This window comes from Cupressus sempervirens, chromosome 9 (genome assembly GCF_028749045.1).
Source record: "Cupressus sempervirens isolate cs-2001-9-10 chromosome 9, ASM2874904v1, whole genome shotgun sequence".
Taxonomy (NCBI): Eukaryota; Viridiplantae; Streptophyta; class Pinopsida; order Cupressales; family Cupressaceae; genus Cupressus; species Cupressus sempervirens.
In genome coordinates this window covers 526,981,515-527,005,208 of record NC_143126.1, presented here as the reverse complement: position 1 = coordinate 527,005,208, position 23,694 = coordinate 526,981,515, and positions in this window count along the sequence as shown.

The following is a 23,694-nucleotide window of genomic DNA, read 5'->3' as shown; positions in this document are numbered from 1 at the left end:
CTAGTAGTTGATTTTATTATTTTGAAGAAAACTTAGATTGATCTAGTAAGATGCATACATGTGTATAGAATGAATGTTGTAAGTATGGATAAGTTGGTAATTATACACAGGCATAGTAGATACAAATTAGATAGGGATACTCAACTTTGTTATAATAGATATTCTTTTTGACAATTTTGGAATTTGAATTGTCTAGAGTTTAGAAATGATAGGGTTAATACCTTGGATTTCATCTAAGGGTTATTATTGGAGAGCCTTTTTGTGTCCATTGATTAGATCTTGATAGTTTTGTGTTCTATTTTTTGACTCATCAAATTTGTTTGCCTTGCTTTTGGATTACTGGTATTTATGAATATCTTAGGAGGTTGTTATAAGCACTAGTTTGAAAACTCAAGTTAGGGAACAAAGCAAATGAGAAATTTCTAGTCCAAAAAAAGGCAAACATTGTATAGGGATGGAATCATTAATAGATATCAAAACTAAAAATATAAGTTTTTGGCTTATAGGAGCCTACATTATTCATATCAAGTCCTTATATTGTGGCAAGTCATGCCCTGGCATTTTAAGATAGGTATTTGATGATGATGTAGCCATGATATTAGCTTGCATCTCAATGATAGGTGTTCTTGAGCCCTGCAAGACTGTATTTTTGTGTCTCTTCAATTTGAGCCATTGAAAGGTGGTAGTCAATGAACATGTGTGCCCTATCAAAATGAGTTATGGTTCGAAAATATTTTTCCTTACTGAGTAACAATTGATTCTTCAATACTGACCATGCACTAGGTCCACAATCATAATCAGCATCACACAACAAAATTTGTGATTTTCCTTAGCATAATTTTCATAATCAGCTACCTCTCTATCATTAATTAGATTTGCCAAATTCTTGCATTGAAGTCAGCACAGCTCTATGCTCAATTAAAGAGTCATTAAATACATTCATACCTTCATCAATTCCTGATTTAGCAAAGTCCAATCAGCATATCCTTCTATATTAGAACTACTATGAAGACCCATGTAATCCTCTCCATTTTCAGATGCGCATGAAGGATTAGCTTCATCCTCCTTTGTAGAAGCAACAAAGCGTTCAAAACCAAATTCTATTTTCTATGCTTCCTTGCAACCTTTCTCAAGAGATTGCATGAAAGCATTGAAATTTTAGCATGCTCCTCTAATAAAATATTCGCAAGGGCAATAAGACAATCTTCTTGTTCCATATTCTCTATCTCAGCCTTCACTTTAGCAACTTTTGATTCTTTCTCTAACAAATTCACTTCTTTATCCTTGCATTGGTGGATAGGCTTCCAAATTCATTTTCATTAGAAACAAAGATTTCTTCTTCTGAGTTCATTGCTACTGCCTTCATTGTTTTTGATTAAGTCAGCAAGGAGAGAGCCTTGATCCCAATTACAGCGGACTTCATTCTTCCTAAGTTCATTCCTGCTGCCTTCGTTGATCCTTGCAATAGAAGAGTCTTTTCCTTTGCCCCTTCTTTCTTTTCAACTAAGAAATAAAGACACAATATCGAGACATTCTGTCAATGTTGTCATATTCTTCTGGTATTCTAGAAAGACTTGAACCAACTCTGTCATGAGTTCTTGACTAGACTTCATCTTTTTGTTGCTTACTAATCTAAACACTATTGGCTGGAAGGGTATAGGCTATGACAAACAGAGATAACCATGAAATTGGTGTCCCATGTCAAGAAAATATTGCACCAATCCTAAATCAATCATTTCAATTTCTTTCATCATATTTGAGCTTCTTGTATGGATTAGGTCACCAATACACACATACAGAAAATTTTGTAGGATAAGCTCTCTAACACATTTTCATAGTTGTTTTGCTTGGTTTTGGTTTTATTTTTTCCCTAGGATTGTGGAATTTTTAATTCTGATCGTTTTGAGCTATTGTTGGCCTCTATCGGAGGTGTATTTCATGCGTATTTGAGAAATTAAGTGAACTACAAGTTGAGTTTTTATGTCCGACTACATATCTTCATTCTTTGATTAAAATCTTGCATAAGTGGGCATTTTGTTGGCCATTCATGACATCTTGGGTGTCATTTACATGCAGTTTGAACTTAAGATTCCATTGTCTATATTTGCAAGGAAATATGTGAATTAATTCAAGATTCTAATATGTGCATAATGGAAAACACTCCTTTATGTAGATTCAAACCATACATTTTCCCCATCCAAAATATTGGCTACTAATAGCCCAAAAAATATTCGGAAGCTAAACAACCATAATCCCTATTGGCATGCATATAAATATATTCAAAACAAGGCAAGAAAGCAAGCAATCAAAGCAAAAATTACAATGACTAATGATTTTGTAGAAATGGGGTGGATTATTAAGAGTATGATGAGATCAAATGTCAATCTATAAAACAAAACTTCAACTCACCTTTGTAACGCTGGGAAGGAGACTCTTCAATGTTTCCAGCTGTTATTTAATCCTTTCACGCTACCTTCTTTCTGAAATCTCTTTCAATGGATCAACTTTGAAGCATTCACGAGCTCTCCTCTGCTACAATCAACCACCGAAGAACCCAAGATGTCAAACCCTACTGGTGCTAATGCTATAAAACCCTTTTGGCGCATACTCTTGGCCAAAAAATGCAGTGATAGAAAATGGTTCAGTGCACGAGCTATCTTTTGGGTTGTGTAACAATAAGATTAGGGCAGCAAATGACACTTTTTTCAATTTTTACATAGTGTGAGCTCATGTTGGTCAAAATTTTGACCAACACGGGCTCAAATTTAACAAAAGTCATCACAATTTGACCAAATTGACCCCAATTTATCATATGGTCGAAAGTTTTGGTCAAAAATTTGGCTCAAATGTACTAGTGTCACAAGGTGATTGTGTTGACTAACCTTAAAGTGGTTGCCAAGTAAAAAGGGAACTTCATGGAAGTCAAGTGAGTTGAAATCTCTATTGAAGTTGAGCTTACAACTATGTAAACACTAAGCATTAAATGCAAGGTTTTAAGGTCTATATGATCAACTTCTACTCATTTGACATCATTTGAATTTGAGGAGAGCATGAAGAATGAAAGGTAAATTGAAAAGATCACTTTAAGAATTTTCAAGCATGATTTAATAGTTGCTGGACACCATCACAAAAGATTTTCAAAGGTATTTATTATGTGCTGAGCTATGCAATTTGAATTTTTGCAAACCCTAGTTTATAGAATGGCTTCTATTTCTTCAGATCCTAAGGTTAAAGAGGATAAAAAAGTTTTAAATGTGTAATTAACAAGTAATGAGATCAGACAACCTAATTTTAGAGATATTCTTGATATTGCTTATAAGCAAGGTCCATGTGATGCATTGTCTATGATAACACCTAAAGTTTTGATGATTCAAAATGTAAGATGTTGCTACACATGAAACGTTAGGGAAACATGGAGATTACTGAAACCTTTGGGAAATCATGTGAAAATAGAGTGTTGAGAGATGAATTCAAAATTGTAGAATCAAAAGGTTAACGTGTGCCCTAGATTTCTCCAATATTTTCAAGAATGAATGGGTAAAGCTAGTTTTGAGTAGAATTCATGATAATTCTATATGGTTGGATAATGGACTAGTGAAAATAAAAAAGAAGATTCTACATAGAGTAATTGGGAATCCAACACTTGACTGACCTAAAACCATGAGGACTAATTCTAAAGAGGTCATTAAGAAGAATACAGGGGCAGTGTGGAACAAATGAGGCATGACAATTGACACAATCACAAATCCCCTAGTTGCTTTTGTAGTGAGGATAATAGCACATAAATTCTATCAATCACGCAGACTCAATAGTGTACCATGTATTTCTATTGACATGGGCTATAAGATAGTTAAGAAGGATGATACCTATGACCTTGCCGAGTTATAGATGCAATAGTTTTAGAAAAAATTGGGAGCAATAAGGAAGACCAAAAGTGCACAATGTAAATTTAATTCAACTCTTCTACAATTTTGGTTCAACTCTTGTATGTATATTATTTTATGTATAGAATACATTCCCTACATTTGATAAAGTTGCATGGAAAAAAAATAGATCTATCGTAGTGCAGATAGGTAATTTTATTGAGCAACTAGGAAACAATTTTGAGTTAGTTATGACCAGCTACTTTGAAGAATTCAAGCAATATATTCAATCTGTTATTCCAAGGGTAAGGTGGTTAAGACCACTAGGCTATGAGATCAATGTTGATTAAGCATTTGTAGCAATAAAAACATTACTTACAGAAGACGTAGATGCTAAGGCTACTGTCTTTGGAAACTATGATGTGGAAAAATCTAAGATAAAAATGGTTTTGAAGACTACCTCAGTCATTAGAAAGAAGAACAAAATTGTCAGAAAGACAAAGTAGAAATTTGGTGAAGGAGCAAATGTAGAAGAAGAAGATGATGATGATGATGATGAGGGATAAGATATTCCTATTCAAGCACCACTGACCTTAACTCAAGGTCAAGGAGAAGACCAAGTAGAATAAGTAGAAATGGAAGAATGTGCCAAGGAAGAAGAAGCCAGTGAAGCACCTAAGAAAAAGAAGAGGAAAGCTAAGACCCCAACAACTAGAAAAACATTGAAGTTGTAGTTGATGCTAATCATCAAGGACTTCAAGTGTTGAGTTACACAGTTTTGACATAGATGTTTATAATGGTACAAAATTTTATGTAAACCATTTTTGGGATGACTTATAGATTGTTTTATGATCTTTGATGATAAAGTTGAATTTGAATTGTGAATCCTAATGCATTACATGCATCCAATTAGAAAAAGGGAAGGTTTAAGAAGCAATATGGGTGAATCACTATCGTTGGTTAATACCTAACCCTAAGTCATCTAGGTCTTCTTAAGGAGGAGAAACACTAAATTTTTTATGAATGCTTAAGGAGAATGGAAGAGAGTTTTCATGTGAAAATAGAGCATTCATGGTGATTAAGGTGTTATGATTTGAGTTACATTGTAGAATTAGTTAGAGGAGAATATAGGAAGGGAATTAGAAGACAATAGAGATACACCCAATCAAGAAGGATCAAGCACACATTAGTATAGAGGTGATTTGACATCAAGAAATAGAGTGCTAACCAAAGGATCATTGTTGAGACATTCTAACAGGTGAACTACTTAAATATCTTAATAGAATAGCCTTGATAGGCTATTGTAAATACTTTAACTAGGTGCTTACTTCATTGTAAGATAAAGTCCTTTTACCAAACACACTTCTAATAGGGTTTTGAAATCCTTTAATAGGGTAAGATCTAAAAATATTGTAAGCCTTTAATAGGGTAGACCTTTCATAGGGTAGATCATGTCTCATGATCAAAATTGTAACCTTCATTGGATACACTTTATTATTGCAATAGTGAAGATTTGCGGGTGTCAAACCCACCCCTATTTTACCTTCTTCTTGGAGGGTTTTTGGGTAACCAAATATCTTGTGTCATATATGTGTTGAATATTTTACTTTCATGATATGGATGTATATGCTTAATTTGGTATTTTAGTTTATATACATAGATTATGAGATGGATGTGTGGTGAATGATTTTAAGGTTGAAAATTTTAAGTGTTGATTCACCCCTATCTTAGAGTTTACTTCCCTATTATATTTCCAAAAATGGTCATCCTCAACCCTTGTAGCTCTGCTTGAAAGGTTCAAATCTTGGCATCTCAATCATCCTCCTCTACATCTCCTCTAGTAGGCTACTCCTCTCATGCCTTTGCTCACCCCACTCTCATGTGTCTCAGTGGAGGCTACTCCTCCTCCTCCTCCTCTTCTCTCACAGTTCAATCCTACATCCATCTTTTCCCAACATATTGGGAATTTCTCCTGACCTCCATGTTCCTACCACCTCTTCCTCCACCTCTTCTCTCATAGCTTAGGCCTACGTTCATCTCCTCCCACCATATTAGGAATTTCTCCTGACCTCCATGTTCCTACCACCCCTTCCTCTACCTCCACTATTGTCTCCATCTCCCCCCTATCATGCTACCACCAGTGTAGCATCTGATTGTGTTAATATAGGGAAAGAATGCCTCTACATCTCATACATATTTGTTGGGTTTGCTTCCAATCTGCCACATTTGGGCTGTAGTCCCAAGGCTTTTTGCATCAAAGCTACTGTATCCCTCAAGGTGGCCTAATAATAAAATAAGGGTAGCCAACCCTATGCCTCCTCCTCATGAAAACATGCATAAGTGGTAGTCTCTAGTGAGATCCCTTGCCATTGGCCAAACTAGTGCCTACTCAGCTAATTAAAAAGTACTCCACTATCTTTGAATGTCTCCCAACTAGTGGTTGAATATAGTGCATATACTCGAGCTCCGATGCATTAGACCATCTGTAGCACTCATGATATGGCCACCAGACAAAAGAAGTGAGCTCTTAAAAGAGACTTCGGTAGTAAGTCGCATCTCTATTGTGACTCTATGGAATGAGCCTTGTAAACCTAAAAATGAAGGGATCATTAGACTCTCTCGACTGCACCCATGGTCAAATCACAACAATATGCTCCCACACCCATATCTAGGCCATCACTGTACACAATACACATGTCTACCCCTCTTATTAGTTTATTTCATGAAGCTCCAAATACATATCTACAAGAATTGTGGGTCCCCATGCCATCTTGTAAGGCTGCCCAAGAATATCTGCTATCGGTTTACCCTATCTTAGTGGGAAGCCCTTCTAGCCCCTATTAGTGACCAGAGCCTAAGAAACCAATGAGAAGAAAAGGTAAGGTAAGGAATATTCATCCCCATACTCATCTATGAGCCTCTTTGAGCTCAAATGGTGATCCAAGATGCTCATATGTCGTAATATATGTTAAATTTCTAGTTTCCCCTTTGTCAGGGTCTGATTGTAATAAACCCATGAAAATGTAAAATTCATGTTAGTACATCTCATATGGATATTGGAAACTTAACACCAAAGGAGATACCAAACATAAAACTCACTAGATCTCCATAGCATGGAACACATAGGATGCGATATACATCCTCCAAAGTGATGGTAGCCTCACCAATCAATAGGTGGAAAGTGTTGTTCTTGTTGTGCTACCACTCAGCTAAAACACCTGATAATTGATGGTTCACCTGTATATGGGGCATGTGTGTTACCCACTTAAACCCCATTCTTGATATGGAAACCTTCTCATCATCACCTAGGTGTTGAAGGATGTGCAACCCCACCACTTTGGGTGCTTTGATATGAAGCCCAAGAAAAATAATTTGTGAAAATTCAGTCAAACAAATATACAAAACATCAGGATCTCCTGTGAACACCATCAACCAAGCAAAATGACATAAAATAGTACTAAAACATACAAAAAGAAAAGCTCAAAAAATATACTATAATTATACTATATGCAAATGATACTTTATGCTGATTAAGTATCGTGTGATACTTCTTATAATATCTAGGTGATACTTTTTTTTGGGCAATATTTCACACCATGTAATACAAGATTTGGGCATAGCTGATACGATATAACTTTTAAAGGCATGCGATACTTTGTGTTTGATAGAAGTATTGTGTGATACTTCCCAAAGTATCTGTGCAATACTTTTAAAGTATCGCGTGATTTTTTTTCAAAATCCCTATAAATGCAATAAAAACATAGTAAATAAGTAGAAAAAAAAAAAAAATTAATCACTTAACATAGCCTCATACTCGGGTGGCCAGTTGTGCAATCGATTGTGCTCAAAATGGTGTTTATAGGTTAGAACATCTACTAAAGCCATATTCTCTCTTCAAATTTCTCAAACGCTCTCAAAACCACAAAATAAAAATGAATTGAAAATGACCCTTGGACCCCTTATATAGCCCTTTGACCTCATTTTGACTCATTTTTCAAACTCCTTACAATTTTGTGGAAATTGCACCCCTAGCTAATGTCGACATCTTGGATCCATTTTAGGGATTGAAATCAAAATTTGAGTTCATCTTGATAGTCAAAATTTCATTTCAAAATTCTACCTTCTTTTAGGCATTTAGCCGACCTTTCAAGGTCTAATCTTCGAATCCTTACTAGGGCATCTTCATTTCTCCATATCTTCTCCATTTCTACACTTCATATCTACTTCATTTCACATATTTCAATTCTCAATTATCTTTCTACTTGATTTGACCTAATTTACATTCTTTGTGGTCAACTTGTGTCAAAATGGGGCATTCTATCATGACTCTATGGTCACTCTTTGGTTCTAATCTAATCTCTATCATCATGGGCTTTGCTATATCTCAATTTTTTCAAATCTAGATCATTTATGCATTCCCTTTATCTCATTTCAATTTAGATCCCAAGGGGGAAAAAATACTCTATCATCACTTGCTACAACTATCTATTTCTTAGGAGCATATGTTTGATCTTTTCATTTGATCTCGATCTATATACTTTTCTTGGTGTTAGTACTCTTCTTGAGTTATAATATCATCTCTTTCCTAATGTTCAATACTATCACTATTGCAATGTCTATTTTTGCCTACTTGATTTCTATATTCTTTGATGTCATGTGTTCCCATATTTATCACACATTAGTCAAAGAGGGGAAAAATTAATCACCTAAAAATGGTCATCTAGACAATTATCCCCCTTCTCAATATTTTGGATAAATTAATTAATCATTTACCTAGACCAAATTGCTGAAAATCAATTAATTTGATTATAACTTATAGTTTGACTATATTTTTCTAAGTCCTTATTGATTAAAAGAACATGTCCCTTTTTAATTAAATAAAAGACCCCATTCTTCTAACCCACTCAATTTGTAGACATAAAGTCCTTTTTCCATTTATAAAATAAAAGAAAAGGCTTTTTTCTTTCATGAAAATTCAACTCCTTTTCATTAGATGACTTTCTCTAACACATGGATAATGCCAAAACTTAACCCCCACCCTTGATCATCCATCCCTTTTTCTTATCTCAACTGTCCATACACCTTTTAAAGAAAGATCACCCCCCTTCTCAAAGGATCCACATTCTTGGGTATTGTTATGCTGCAGATTTATTGATCAATCTTTTTAGAGAACTTCTACTTCTTGTCTAAATTATCTCATCACCATTACATATTAGCTTAGATTCATCTTGCATAGCAACTAAGTTCATTTTGTAGTAACTCAAGTCATATTGTTTAACTAGCTTGGCTTTTGTAATATTTTCATTTGCTTAATCTAGTTGGATTCTGCATGTCACTGTAGCATAGCTCATTCTTGCATTACATGATTGAGAGTTCTTTTGGATATTTTAACTCTTTCTATTATCTTAAGAACCTCCCATTGCATGGTTTACTAGCGAGGTTTGTTTTTCAAAGACTCAACTAAGAGCTATTCATATTACTTGAAAAACTCCTTTGCAGTTCATAGATATGAAGCTCTAGTCTGCCATTCAAGAATTCCAACTTATGGAATCACTTGGATAGAAGGTTTTAGAGTGGTGTGCATTTCTAGTGTACAAGAAGGAGTAAATTTCTGGTTGACAAGAAAGAGGAAGATGGAGTAGTATAGTACAATTCTATTATTCTACAAGGAATAATACATAGATCATTTGGACAATGGGTTAATTGATCTTTCCCCTGAAGCTATTTGGACGGTGGGTCCATCTACCTTCCACAACTCCTAACAAGGTTGGGACAACTCCTAATAGGGTTGGAATCTCCTAACAGAGATTGAAAGTCTCCTAATAGGGACTGATATATATTGAATACTATTATAGACTCCTAATAGGGTTTATCATCTAACAAGGAATATTTATATTAGTATATCATCTTGTGGGTACTATCCCCACTAGGGTTTTCCCTCTCATCAGGGGTTTCCCCAGTTAACATATATAGTGTTATTGTGCATGAGTATCATTTTGTGGTTTTTGATTATATTGTTCACATAATTAAGTTTTATTAAAGTTGATAATTGTGATAATAGTTGGATAATTGATTCACCTCCCCTCTCAATTATATTGGTGGACTATATATATTCTAACAACAAGCTACGTTGTTACCAACTCTAAAAATTCCTCCATCATGATTTCTGAACTTAAAAAACTTATTCATATCTCTAGTCATATGATGTGAACATCCACTATCTTTAATCTAGTTAGATTTCTTTTCAACTTGAGAAACTAGGTCTTTTTTTCTCTCTAACTTTAATTTCATAATTCTCTTCTTTTATAGCCACAAATTCTAACTCATCATCACTTTCACTTTGAACTCTTTCCTTAGACTCATCATCTTCATTTGCATAAAAACAATCTCTAGGTCTAGGCTTGAAATTTATTTTATAATTTTTCTCTCTTTTAGGACACTTAGAAGCATAATGACGAAGCTCATTAAAGGTCCAACATTTAATTTTTTCTTCTTATCATATGGTACTCTTCTTACAAGCATAGATGTTCCTTCTTCACTCTTTTTGTCCTCTTCACATCTGGATCTAATGCTTCTAGCATAGTCTCCATTGGTTCTTGCACTTCTTATAAAACAAGATGAACACTCAATGCATTAAAAGTTGTCTCTACTTTGGTCAATTCTCCAAATTTCCTCAAACTTGATTCTATTGCTTCTAATCTTCCCAAAAAAGTCTCCCTTGTGAACTCCTCAATGCAGGGTATGCAAAGTTCAATCATCTATGCTACTTGTTTGAATGGCGGTGTCAAAGCCTTTAGAATCTTCCATACAACCCATCTTTCTCTTTAGATACTTCATAAGACTTAGTTCCTTCAACAATCTCATATATCCTACCAATATAGCTCCTCACAAATTCATCTTCCATTATTTTAGCATCTTGAAACAAAAATATCCAATTCTATAGTCTTACTCTTTTAGCATGCTTATCTCCTTCAAAAGTATTTTCCAAAGCCTTAAAAATTTCATGAGATGCTACTAAAGATCTTACCTAACTGCATTAATTTTTAGGAAGAGCTATCGGTAATGCTTCTTTGGTTTGCATATTACACATAAACATATCTCTTTTTGCTTCATTGCATTCCTCAAGCTTGCTTTCTTCCATAAGTGCTTTGTCATTCTTTGTCAAAAGCCAATATCTAGGACCCACACATAGAAAATGAGTCTTCTTCTTCTCCTTTCACCTATCATAGTTAACTCCATCAAACTTAGGTTTTTCTTTTCTAAAGTGTTTCTCCAATGATCTCCCAAATATATTAATCTTTTTCTTTAAGGACTTGATGCTTTGATACCAATTGTTAGAAAGTAAAGTCTATCAATACAACTGAGGGGGGAGGGGGGGTTGAGTTAGTTATCCAATTATTATAACAATTATCAACCTTGTTAATCCTTAACCATATGAGAAATATAATTAACAACCATAACAAGATACTCATATACAATAACACCATATATGTTAACTAGGGAAACCCTTGATCAAAGGGAAAATCTCAGTGGGGATGGTACCCACAAAATGATGTATTAATATAAATGTTCCTTGTTAGAGGATGGACTTTGTTAGTAGTTAATGAATATATTCAATACACATCAATCTCTTTTAGAAGACTTTGAATCCCTATTAGGAGATTCCAACCTTGTTAGGAGTTGTGCCAATCCTACTAGGAGTTGTAGAAGGCATATGGACCCACTATCCAAATAGCTTTAGGGGCAAGATCACCGAAATCACTCTCCAAATCATAGCTATGTTATTCCTTGCATAATAATAGAAATGAACTGTAATTGTACTTTCTATTCCTCTGTCCCATCAACTAGACTTCTCTTCTTCTTCTAATCTCAATACATGATCATCAATTCTGGATCCAATAATCATTTGGATCAATTACTCACATGTACCAAATACTTCACATATGTCTTCACAAATTCACATTTCACCAAAAGGAAAATAAAATTCATTTATACTATGTGATCAAAACAATATCTTGAGTCGGCCTTGAGGCTTTCCCAAATTAATTATAATAGGACCATATTAAGATAATTAATTATATTACAATTAGAGAATAATATCAACTCACAACCTTTATAAATTCTCACGTGTGTGACCTCATACCTTGTGCACTAGCTAACATCATCATTAGACTATGTTGGCCACTATCTAACGTTGCATATCATGATTCTATCTCTATTAGGAAATACAATCCATTCATTAGAAACTGCTTCTAAGGAACTATGTTTGTATAATACTATCTATAAATCAAACATATCTTCTGCATATATTTTTCTTTCTTCATGCACACTTAACCAGGTCAATAGGACATAGTGTAGATTATGTCCTTAACCACTCTTGACTTGACCATATAAATTTCATCTGTATGACCTCGATCTCTGTTAGCTATTTTTTTAGTCTTCACAAAATTATTGCTATGTTGACATCAATGACAAACACAACCATGAATGCAACATGTCAATCATACTAACAATCTCCCAAGTCCTCTAGCAATGGTTAGGATACTCGCCCAAAGGAATACCATCAACATTCATGCTAACAAGTCTTCTACCAATAATTTATCATTATTATTTTTATTTCTTATGTGATTAGTCTTTATTTCTCTTATAGATAGTGTTGCATCTTTATGTTTTAAAAATAGAAATTATTAAGTGCATAATTGACCTTATTCTAAGGGTTCCTGGTGAGGTATTACAAAATAAAGTATCATTTCTTATTGAGAATCCTAGAAATTAATTTTATATTAGTTGTGTGAAGTTTATTATTATGTATCCTATGAGAGTGTTTGATGCAATTTTGAAATTTGGGCAAAGATATCTTTAAGGAGTTTTGAAAAAGTTTTGTGTTCATTTAAATAATCTACAAGGATTATTAGAAAGTAAGATATCTATTTAAGCTTTGTCAAATATGACCACTGAATTTGGATGATGATTTGTTGGATATTTGGACCCCACTAATGTATGGGGTAAAAGATATCACCTTGATCCTCTACCTTCTATAGGATCCATCTTAACCACTTAATGTGGTTTTTTGTTTATTTGAGCTAAGGGCCATGTTTTAAAGTTTTTGCTAATCTTTTTGAGTTGTTTCTGTGTGACTAGATCATGGGGTGACTTTATCACCCCCAATTTTTTTTTTGTGTGTGATGAATTTAATGTATTTTTAGTTATGTATCTAATGGAAAGGCCTATTCATTAAATAATAAAAAGGAAACAATGTAACCAAAAATGGGGGAAGAATAGGCAAGAGCCTACAATGCATCAATAAATCATGAGCCTCTAATTGTGGAGGTCTTGGGTTTGAAACTACTCAAAATTAACACATGATAATAATTATTCTTAACAATAAAAAAATGAATAATAAATATTCTAGGCTTTGGTTGATCACTTACAATTTTAAAAAAAAAAAAATAGAGAAGAATCTAAATTTTCAATCATATAAAAGAAGATAAGTTGATTACTTGAAAATACTTTGCAAAATTTTAAGAAAATCTGATTGAATTTTTAGCTTCATAGATGTTATTAATAACCTCTTTTGTATTTTACCAATACATATCACCTTTTAATTTTCTTCCCATTATGTGTTTATTAGATATGCACAAATTGGTTTACTAAATATACTTTTAAAACCTCAATAAAATGTAAATTGGTAGATGATCCCTTACCTATTCAAAAATATTTATTATAAAATAGAAGTAGCAATAAACTACATGCTAAACTATTTTGATTAGTTCCTCACACCTCTTTAGCCATTGGATTTACTCTTAGCACCAACACCTAACCAAGCCTCAATAAATCATAAAAGGCCAAATAATATAGATGCTTTTATTTTAAAAAAATCAAAATGTCTTGAGATATCCTTCCAATGATTTTATTAATTCTAGGAATATCTTTGTTGTTGGTGTTTTCATAGGGACCTCTTTGGCATCACGTTTGTTCCTAGGAATCATTTTTAGTTTATGATGAAAGCTACATCACCCAAGATCATTGAATGTGATGATTGCAAATAGTTTAAAATATAATTGACAAATATATATTTAAGAATTTTAGATGAAGATAAGTAATTGATTTGAATATACTCGCCATTAGGTTTAGACAATGACTTTATGTTGTGGGTATGATATGGATATTGAAATTAAAGATTTATAACAAAATTGTATGATAGAGATCATGAGTAGAGAACACGTTATAAAAATATAGTTTATAATAGTACATCTTATGAGTTCACTTTATAAATTTCATATTTATTATTTTCCACTAAAAGTATTAAAATGTTTTACATGAATATGATTGATTGGTTTAAATTTACTTTCTACATCCTATAACTTTATGATTCACTCAAGTACATTTGAATTCAAGACCTCCCACATGAGTGAGTCACAATTTACCATTATATTAGAGGCTTTTACGTTATTTGTTTTAATCATTTTTATTTTATTATATTAAACAAGTTTTGATTTTATGATTAATTAGATGTTTACATAAGTATTTAATAATTTTACATCAATATAATTAGCTGTTTAAATTTTCTTTCTACAAGCTTATAAATCCATATAACATGATTTCAAAATATTGATCGATTGATCTTAAGTGGAAGTAGCTTCATACAAATAAAAGTTATCCTATTGCATTTTATAACTTAATTTTGCAAATCTCATCAAATATTGATTCTTGTGAATTAAACTAAATAACAAAAAATTGATATCCATTAAAAATAGAAGAATTTTGCCGGATATTGTAGCTAAGATTGGACTAATAGACATACACACCAAACATTAAAGAAAAGAGAAGATATGCGAGTCATTTGATAGAAATTTAAGAAGGGACATCATGCAATGGAACGTGGTGACAAATGGTTGGTTAAAAGCACTTATAGAAAGCTTTGAAGCGAACGTAGAACAACTCCGAGATATGTTATATAAATTATGGAAGCAAACACTTATCTCGATTGTGTGTAAGGAAAATACATAGCTATTTCTCCATCCTTTCACAAATGTCATGTTAATAGCATTGCTATTTCTAAGGATGGATTTGTTTATCATGAAAAAGTTAAGGATGATCTCAAGCTGTGATGTTCCTCTCTCATGAGCGAAGTTGGTTTTGAAAAGTGGAAGGATATTGTTGTGATTGAGACTTGCTTTGACTCATGATAAATTATAATTATGGAATCCTTTGATTTTTATTAACCTCTGAAGCTTTCAGTTTGAAATGCATCATATGGTCATTTTGTGCACTTTTACCAGCAAAATAGTTGAGGTATTATACTAGGCTATTAATGCCTCTTGTTGCAAGTATAAGGAAGCACATCCATTACACAAGGGCAACTAAATTTGTTAGCAATTTTGTAGTTGATAAATATAAATAATAATAATATGAAAAAAATGTAAGATAAAGGCTATGGTTTTGGACACTTGTATAAGGGAGATCTGATAAAACATGCAAGAAGCTAGTTTACTAAGTGTTTTGCAAAATCAATGTAGAAAATGATAATATAACAAATTGTGAGTTTAAAAAGTTTGCATATTTTAAACCAACAATAAAAATATAATATTTTTTATTCTATAACAATCTTAGGGAGTGGCTAAACAGGGAAACTACTAGAGCCAAACTTGTTATTTCATGTTGTCCTATATAAAGCTAAGGATTGATTGATCATAACTGACAATGACATTGGTATGCATCACATGGTGGCTAATTAGGGAAACTACTAGAGCCAAAGTTGCCATTTCACATTATCCTAGATAAAGCTAAGGATTCATTGATCACAATTGGAAATGACATTGGTATGAGTAAGTCTAAATTGGTTAACAATATAGGACCACTCTAAGGTCTAATGGTAATGAATTTATGTAGATTCTAGTTGGTGTTGATGTACATTAGTTCAAGTAATTTGATGTTATTTTCTATTGTAGATATTTATTTGTCGAGAAAATTGGAATTAAAAAATAATTCTTTGTTGTATAAAGAATCCTTGCACCAATGAATAAAGGAGTCTCACATTAATAGATCATTTACTAAGAAAAAATGTGCATCTAAATTGTGTGTAAAGAGAAAAAATATTGTAGGAAAGCTCGAATGGAGAAGCAATGACAGTTGGGAAACTAGAGAGGTTTTCGAAATAGGATGGGAAATGTTGGATGGTATGTTGGAGGAAGAAGAGGATGGTAACCTTTTAGGCAGCATGAAGGGAGGTTTTATTGGGGAAATAAGAATGGAAGATGGAAGAATAGTTATGTAAGTCTTAGAGATAATCATCAATGGAGGAGGGTGGACCAGAATAGGGAAGAGAAATGGCACAAGGTGAACACCAAGCTAAATAGGAATGGTGGAGGGATGCACCTGGTGCAGAGACTTACATCAATGAATTTAGGCAGGAAAGTGGATTTTGAAAATATATCAACTGAACTAAGAAGACCACAAGTGGTGGAAAACCAAGAGCAAGAAATAATGAGAGATTAGCAATGGAAATGCTACACGGTGGAGAAGATTTTTTAGGATGGGAGCACGATTAAGGCAAAAGGTGAGTTTTTGGAAACAAATGCTCTATTTCTCAAATGGGAAGGGCTAGGGTTAGAAATAGAAAAGATAAAGGATTGGTGTGATAAGAAATGGGGTGAAGTGAAAGAGTTTAAAACTCTGGAAAATGGGTTTTGCATGGTTACAGTTGATATTGCATAGGATAGAGATTGGATAATGAATAATAGTCCTTATTTCATGGATGGATATGGATTCTACTTGAAAAAATGGGTAAATAATTTTGACCCAACCAAGGAGACCATAAGAGATATCCCAATATGGATAGGACTTAGAAAATTTCCTCAGGAGTATTGGTAGGAACAATGCTACAGAATGATAGGTAATAAACTAGGAACTTATATCAAAGTAGTAAAAATGGTGGATAAGGTAACCCTACAAATGTTCCCTAGGATTTCCATATTGTGGAGAGATTGTCACCCAATCCCAGAAATGATTGAAATCTATGTGGAGGGGGTTGTATGGAGACAACCGGTTTCAATAGAGGAAGGGTTAAAGGTGTGTGAGTTTTGTTTGTGTGAGGAACATGAATTAGAAGAATGTAAGCAAGAAGGACATGATAAGGAAAAGCTGGAAGAATTTTTTTTTAGAAGGGCAAGTGAGATGGAAAAAAACTTGAAGATGTAGAAAGGGGTGAAGGAATCCCAATGGAAAAAAGATATAGTAGATATAGAAAATATCTACTATAGTAGATATAGTAGATATAGTAGATATAGTAGATATAGTAGATATCTACTATAAAACCAAGACCATAAGCACACAAAGATTTTAAGGATACTGCTATAACTATCAAAAGTATGGACATAAAGTATATGAGTGTGGATCCAAGCATAAATGGTCATCAAAAAAATAGACAAAGGTAAAGCACAACGAAAACTCTTATAATTGGGATTATAATACTAGGTATAGTTGTCACTATTGTCAAGAATATGGACATGTTGCTCAAAATTTCATAAGAACACATTTAAAAAGTGACTACAAAAGATGGTTGAGTCAAACCACGTGTTTAATCTATTTGAAGACTGGTCACAGAAGCAAGAATTATCCAACAACGTCAAAGGCACCAACCAGTGAGGTCAATAAAGGTAAAGGAAAGGTAGATGTTGAGAATGTCAGAGATGAGATGAACAAGACATGAAAGAGAAATGAAGGTTGTAGTACATCAAGTTCAGATGGGATCACTTCACCTAATGGGTCAGGTGATCACACCTCCTCAAATTAAGCAATCAAGAGGTATGGTGGGACTGATATTTAAAAGATATATTATACATCAGTTCCAAGGAATTAGTTTTGAATAGATTATATTTTCATGAAGAAAGATGCAAGGTGTTGTTAAAAATCTAGAAGAGATCTTTAAGTTTGTTAGTTTTCATGTTACTGTGAAGCATGAAAAGTTCATTATGGTCACTGAGTGAAATGTTAGTTAATGCCAAGCTATCACAAGGTGATAGTGTTGACTAACCTTAAAGTGGTTTCCAAGTAAAAAGGGAACTTCATGGAAGTCAAGTGAGGTGCAATCTCTATTGAACCTAAGCTTAGAGTTGTGTAAGCACTAAGCATTAAATGTGAGGTTTTAAGGTCTATATGATCAATTTCTACTCATTTGACATCATTCAAATTTGAAAGAGAGCATGAAGAGTGAAAGGTGAATTGAAAAGATCACTCCAAACATTTTCAAGCATGATTTTATAGTCACTTGACACCATCACAAAATATTTTCAAAGGTATTTATCATGTGCCAAGCTATGCAATTTGAATTTTTGCAAACCCTAGTTTATAGAATGGCTTCTATTTTTTCAGATCCTAAGGTTAAAGAGGATAAATAATTTTTGAATGTGTAATTGATAAGTAATGAGATAAAACAACCTAATTTTAGAGACATTCTTGATATTGCTTATAAACAAGGTCCATGTGGTGCATTGTCTATGATAACACCTCAAGTTTTTATGATTCAAGACGTAAGATGTTGTTACACATGAAAGGTGAATAGAATAGGAGAGATGGAGATTAGGGAAACCTTTGGGAAATCATGTGAAAATAGAGTGTTGAGAGATGAATTCAAAATTGTAGAATCAAAAGGGTTAACTCGTGCCCTAGATTTCCCCAATATTTTCAAGAATGAATGGATAAAGTTAGTTTTGAGTAGAATTCATGATAATTATATATGGTTGGATAATGGACCAATGAAAATCACAAAGAATGTTGTACATAGAGTAACTGGGAATTGAACACTTGACTGACCTAAAACATGAAGAGTGAATCTAAAGAGGTCGTTAAGAAGAGTACAGGGGCAGTGTGGAACAAAAGAGGCATGACAATTGACATAATCATAGATCCCCTAATTGCTTTTGTAGTGAGGATAATAGCACATAAATTCTATCAATCCAATAGGCTTAATAGTGTACCATGTATTGCTATTGGCATGGGCTATAAGATAGTTAAGAAGGATGATACCTATGACCTTGCCGAGTTGTAGATGCAATAGTTTGCATAAAATTTGGGAGCAATAAGGAAGACCAAAAGTGCACAATATAAATTTGGTTCAACTCTTGTATGTATATTATTTTATGTATAGAATACATTCCTCACATTTGTTAAAGTCGCATGGAAAAAAAATAGATCTATTGTAGTGCAGATAGGTAAATTTATTGAGCAACTAGGAAATAATTTTGAGTTAGTTATGACGAGCTACTTTGAAGAATTCAAGCAATCAATGAAGAAGAGACTGAGGATAATAGTTTCACTAGTTGAGAAACATTTCAATGATATTTTCTTTCTAGTTGACACTAATTTTACATATTTTCAAGTTGTTATTCCAAGGGTAAGGTGGTTAGGACCACTAGGCTATGAGATCAATGTTGATGAAGCCTTTGCAACAATAACAACATTACTTGCAAAAGATGTAGATGCTAAGGATACTACCTTTGGAAACTATGATGTGGAAAAATCTACGATAAAAATGGTTTTGAAGACTACCTTAGTCATTAGAAAGAAGAACAAAATTGTCAAAAAGATAAAGTAGAAATTTGGTGGAGTAGATGATCAAGAAGAAGAAGATGATGATGATGATCAAGGATAAGATATACCTATTCAAGCATCATTGGCCTTAACTCAAGATCAAGGAGAAGACCAAGAAAAATAAGTAGAAATGGAAGAAGGTGCCAAGGAAGAAGAAGCCAATGAAGCACCTAAGAAAAAGAAGAGGAAAACTAAGACCCCAACAACTAGAAAAACATTGAAGTTGTAGTCGATGCCAAGCATTAGTGACTTCAAGTGTTGAGTTACCCAGTTTTGACATGGATGTTTATAATGGTACAAACTTCTATGTAAACCATTTTTGCACTGACTTAAGGATTGTTTTATGATCTTTGATGATAAGGATGAATCTGAATTACGAATCCTAATGCATTACATGCATCCAATCAAAAAAAGGGAAGGTTTAAGCAGAATTATGGGCAAATCACTATCATTGATTAATACCTAACCATAAGTCACCTAGGTCTTCTTAAGGAGGAAAAACCCTAAATTTTTTATGAATGCTTAAGGAGAATGGAAGAGAGTTTGCATGTGCAAATAGAGCATTCATGGTGATTAAGGTGTTATGATATAAGTTACATTGTAGAATTAGTTAGAGGAGAATAGAGGAAGGGAATTAGAAGACAACAAAGATACATCTAATTAGGAAGGATCAAGCACACATCAGTATAGAGGTGATCTAACATCAACCAACAAAGTGCTAACCAAAGGATCATTGCTGAGACATTCTAATAGGTGAACTAGTTAAATATCTTAACAGAATAGCCTTTACAGGTTGTTGTACATTTTCTAACTGGGTGCTTACTTCATTGTAAGTTAAGGTCCTTTTACTAGGCACACTTCTAATATGGTGTTGAAATTCTTTAATAGGGTAAGATCTAACAATCTTGTAAGCATCTAATAGAGTAGACCTTTCATAGGGTAGATCATGTTTCATGATCAAAATTGTAACCTTCATTGGATACACTTTATTATTGTAGTAGTGAAGATTTGTGGGTGTTAACCCCACCCTAGTTTTACCTTCTTCTTGTAGGGTTTCTGGGTAACCAAATATCTTGTGTAATACATGTGTTGAATATTTTACTTTCATGCTATGGACGTATATGCTTAATTTGTTATTTCAGTTTATATACATAGATTGTGAGATGGATGTGTGGTGAATGATTTTAAGGTTGAAATTTTTAAGTGTTGATTCACCCCCCTCTTAGAGTTTACTTCTATATTGTATTTCCATCAATGGTCATCCTCAACCCCTATAGCTCTACCTCAAAGGCTCAAATCTTGGCATCTTGATCATCTTTCTCTACACATCCTCTGGTAGGCTACTCCTACTATGCCTCCACTCACCCCACTCTATTGTGTCTTAGTGGAGGCTCCTCCTCCTCCTCCTCCTCCTCTTCTCTCGCAGCTCAGGCCTATGTCTATCTCCTGCCACCATATGGGGAATTTATCTTGACCTCCATGTGTCTACCACCCCTTCCTCCACCTCTACCATTTTCTGCTCCATCTCCCCCCTAGTGTGCTACCATGGGTGTGGCATCTAATTGTGTTAATCTAGGGAAAGGATGCCTCTACATCTCATACATATTCATTGGGTTTTCTTTCACATTTTCCACATCTGGGCGGTAGTCCCAACGCTCCTACATCAAAGCTACTGTATCTCTCAAGGTGGCCTAATAATAAAAAAAGAGTAGCCAACCCTATGTCTCCTCCTCATGAAAATATGCATAAGTGGTAGTCTCTACTGAGATCCCTTGCCACTATCCAAACTTGTGCCATACTCAGCTAATTACAAAGCACTCCACTATCTTTGAATGTCTCCCAACCAATGGCCAAATATAGTACATATACTCAAGCTCCCATGCATTAAACCATCTATGGAACTCATGATATGGTTGCCAGACAAAAAAAGTGAGCTCATAAAAGAGATTTTGGTAGTAATTCGCATCTTCGTTGTGACTCTATGGAATGAACCTTATAAACCTAACATGAAGGGGTCGCTAGACTATCCTAGGTGCACCCACGATCAAATCAGAACAATATGCTCCCACGCCCCTATCTAGGCCATCATTGTACCAAATAACCATGTTTGTCCCTCCTAGTTGTTTATTTCATGAAGCTTCCAATACATATCTGCAAGAATCATGGGTCCCCATGCCATCTTTGGGGCTGCCCAAGAATATATGCTACCTATTTACCCTATCCTAGTGGGAAGCCCTTTTGGCCCCTATTAGTGACCAGAGCCTAAGAAACCAATGAGAACAAAAGGTAAGGTAAGGAATACTCATCCCCATACTCATCTATGAGCCTCTCAAATTTCAAATCATGATCCAAGATGTTCATATCTTGAAATATCTATTAAACTGCAAGTTTCCCCTTTGTTGGGGTTTGATCATAATAAACCCATGACATGGAAAATTCACGTCAATACATCTCATATGGATATTGGAAACTTAACACCAAAGGAGCTACCAAACATTAAATTCACTAGATCTCCATAGCATGGAACACATAGGATGTGATATAAATCCTCCAAAGTGATGGTAGCCTGACCAATCAACAGCTAGAAAGTGTTGTGCTTGTTGTGCCACCGCTCAGTTAAAGCACCTAATAATCTATGATTTACCTATATATGGGGCATGTGTGTCACCCACTTGAACCCCATGCTTGCTATGGCAACATTCTCATCATCACCTAGATGTTGAAGAATGTGCAACCCCACCACTTTGGGTGCTTTGATATGAAGCCCAAGAATTTGTTTTTGCAAAAACTAAGTCAAATGAACATAAAAAACATTAGGATCTCCTATGAACATCATCAACCAAGAAAAATGACATAAAATAGTACTAAAGCATGCACAAAAAAAACTCAAAAAATAGACTATATGACTCTTTTCACTATATTTAGATGATACTTTATGTTGATTAAATATCATGTGATACTTCTTATAATACCTAAGCAATACTTTTTTTTTGGGAAATATTTCATACCATGTAATACAAGATTTGGGTAAAGCTGATATGATATAATTTTTAAAGGCGTGCAATACCTTGTGTTTGATAGAAGTATTGTGTGATACTTCCCAAAGTATCCATGCAATACTTTTAAAGTATCATGTGATATTTTTTTTCAAATCCCCTATAAATTCAATAAGAACATGCTAAATAAGCCCAAAAGTGAAAAAAATTAATGACTTACCATGACCTTGCACTCGGGTGGCCAGTTGTGCAATCGACTATGCTCGAAATGGTGTCTATAGGTCAGAACATCTGCTAAAGCCATATTATCTCTCCATATTTCTTAAAAGATCTCAAAACCACAAAAGAAAAATGAATTTAAAATGACCCTTGGACCCCTTATGTAGCCCTTTGACCTCATTTTGACTCATTTTTCAAACTCCTTGGAATTATGTGGAAATTGCACCCTTAGATAATTTTGACATCTTGGATCCATTTTAGGGATTGAAATCAAAATTTGAGTTCATCTTGATAGTCAAAATTGCATTTCAAAATTCTACCTTCTTTTAGACATTTAGCCAACCTTTCGAGGTCTAATCTTCGAATCCTCGCTGGGGCATCTTCATTTCTCCATATCTTCTCCATTTATACACTTCATATCTACTTCAATTCAGATATTTCACTTCTAAACTATCTTTCTACTTGATTTGACCTAATTTACATCCTTTGTGGTCAACTTTGGTCAAATTGAGGCATTCTATCATGACTTTATGGTCACTCTCTAGTTCTAATCTAATATCTATCATCATGAACTTTGCTATATCTCAATTTTTTCATATCTAGCTCATTTTGTGTGCTAGAAAATGTGACCTATTGAGAGCATGAATCAACAAGCAAACATTAGTTAAAGACCTCAAATATGCAACAAAGATTTAACAAAATAAAAGGCCATTAACTAACTAATGCTTGCTTGAGTTTTGCAACTCAAAGCAACCAACAAATCAAATCTTCCAACCACCTCTACAACTCAACAAAGACACCCATGAGAGGCCTTGTTGGTGTGTTAAGATGGAGGGTATGTTTGGTGTGCTCTCCCAAACACAACAATGGAGTGAATCTCTTGAGTGAATGTGCAAATATGAGTAATAATGAAATATGAACCTAAGCTGCAATGAAATGAAGAACACCTCAAGAAATGGCTATGGAGAAAGCCATACTTGAAGGCATTCAATGGTGAAAATATGAAATGCGACAAAGAAAGTAAC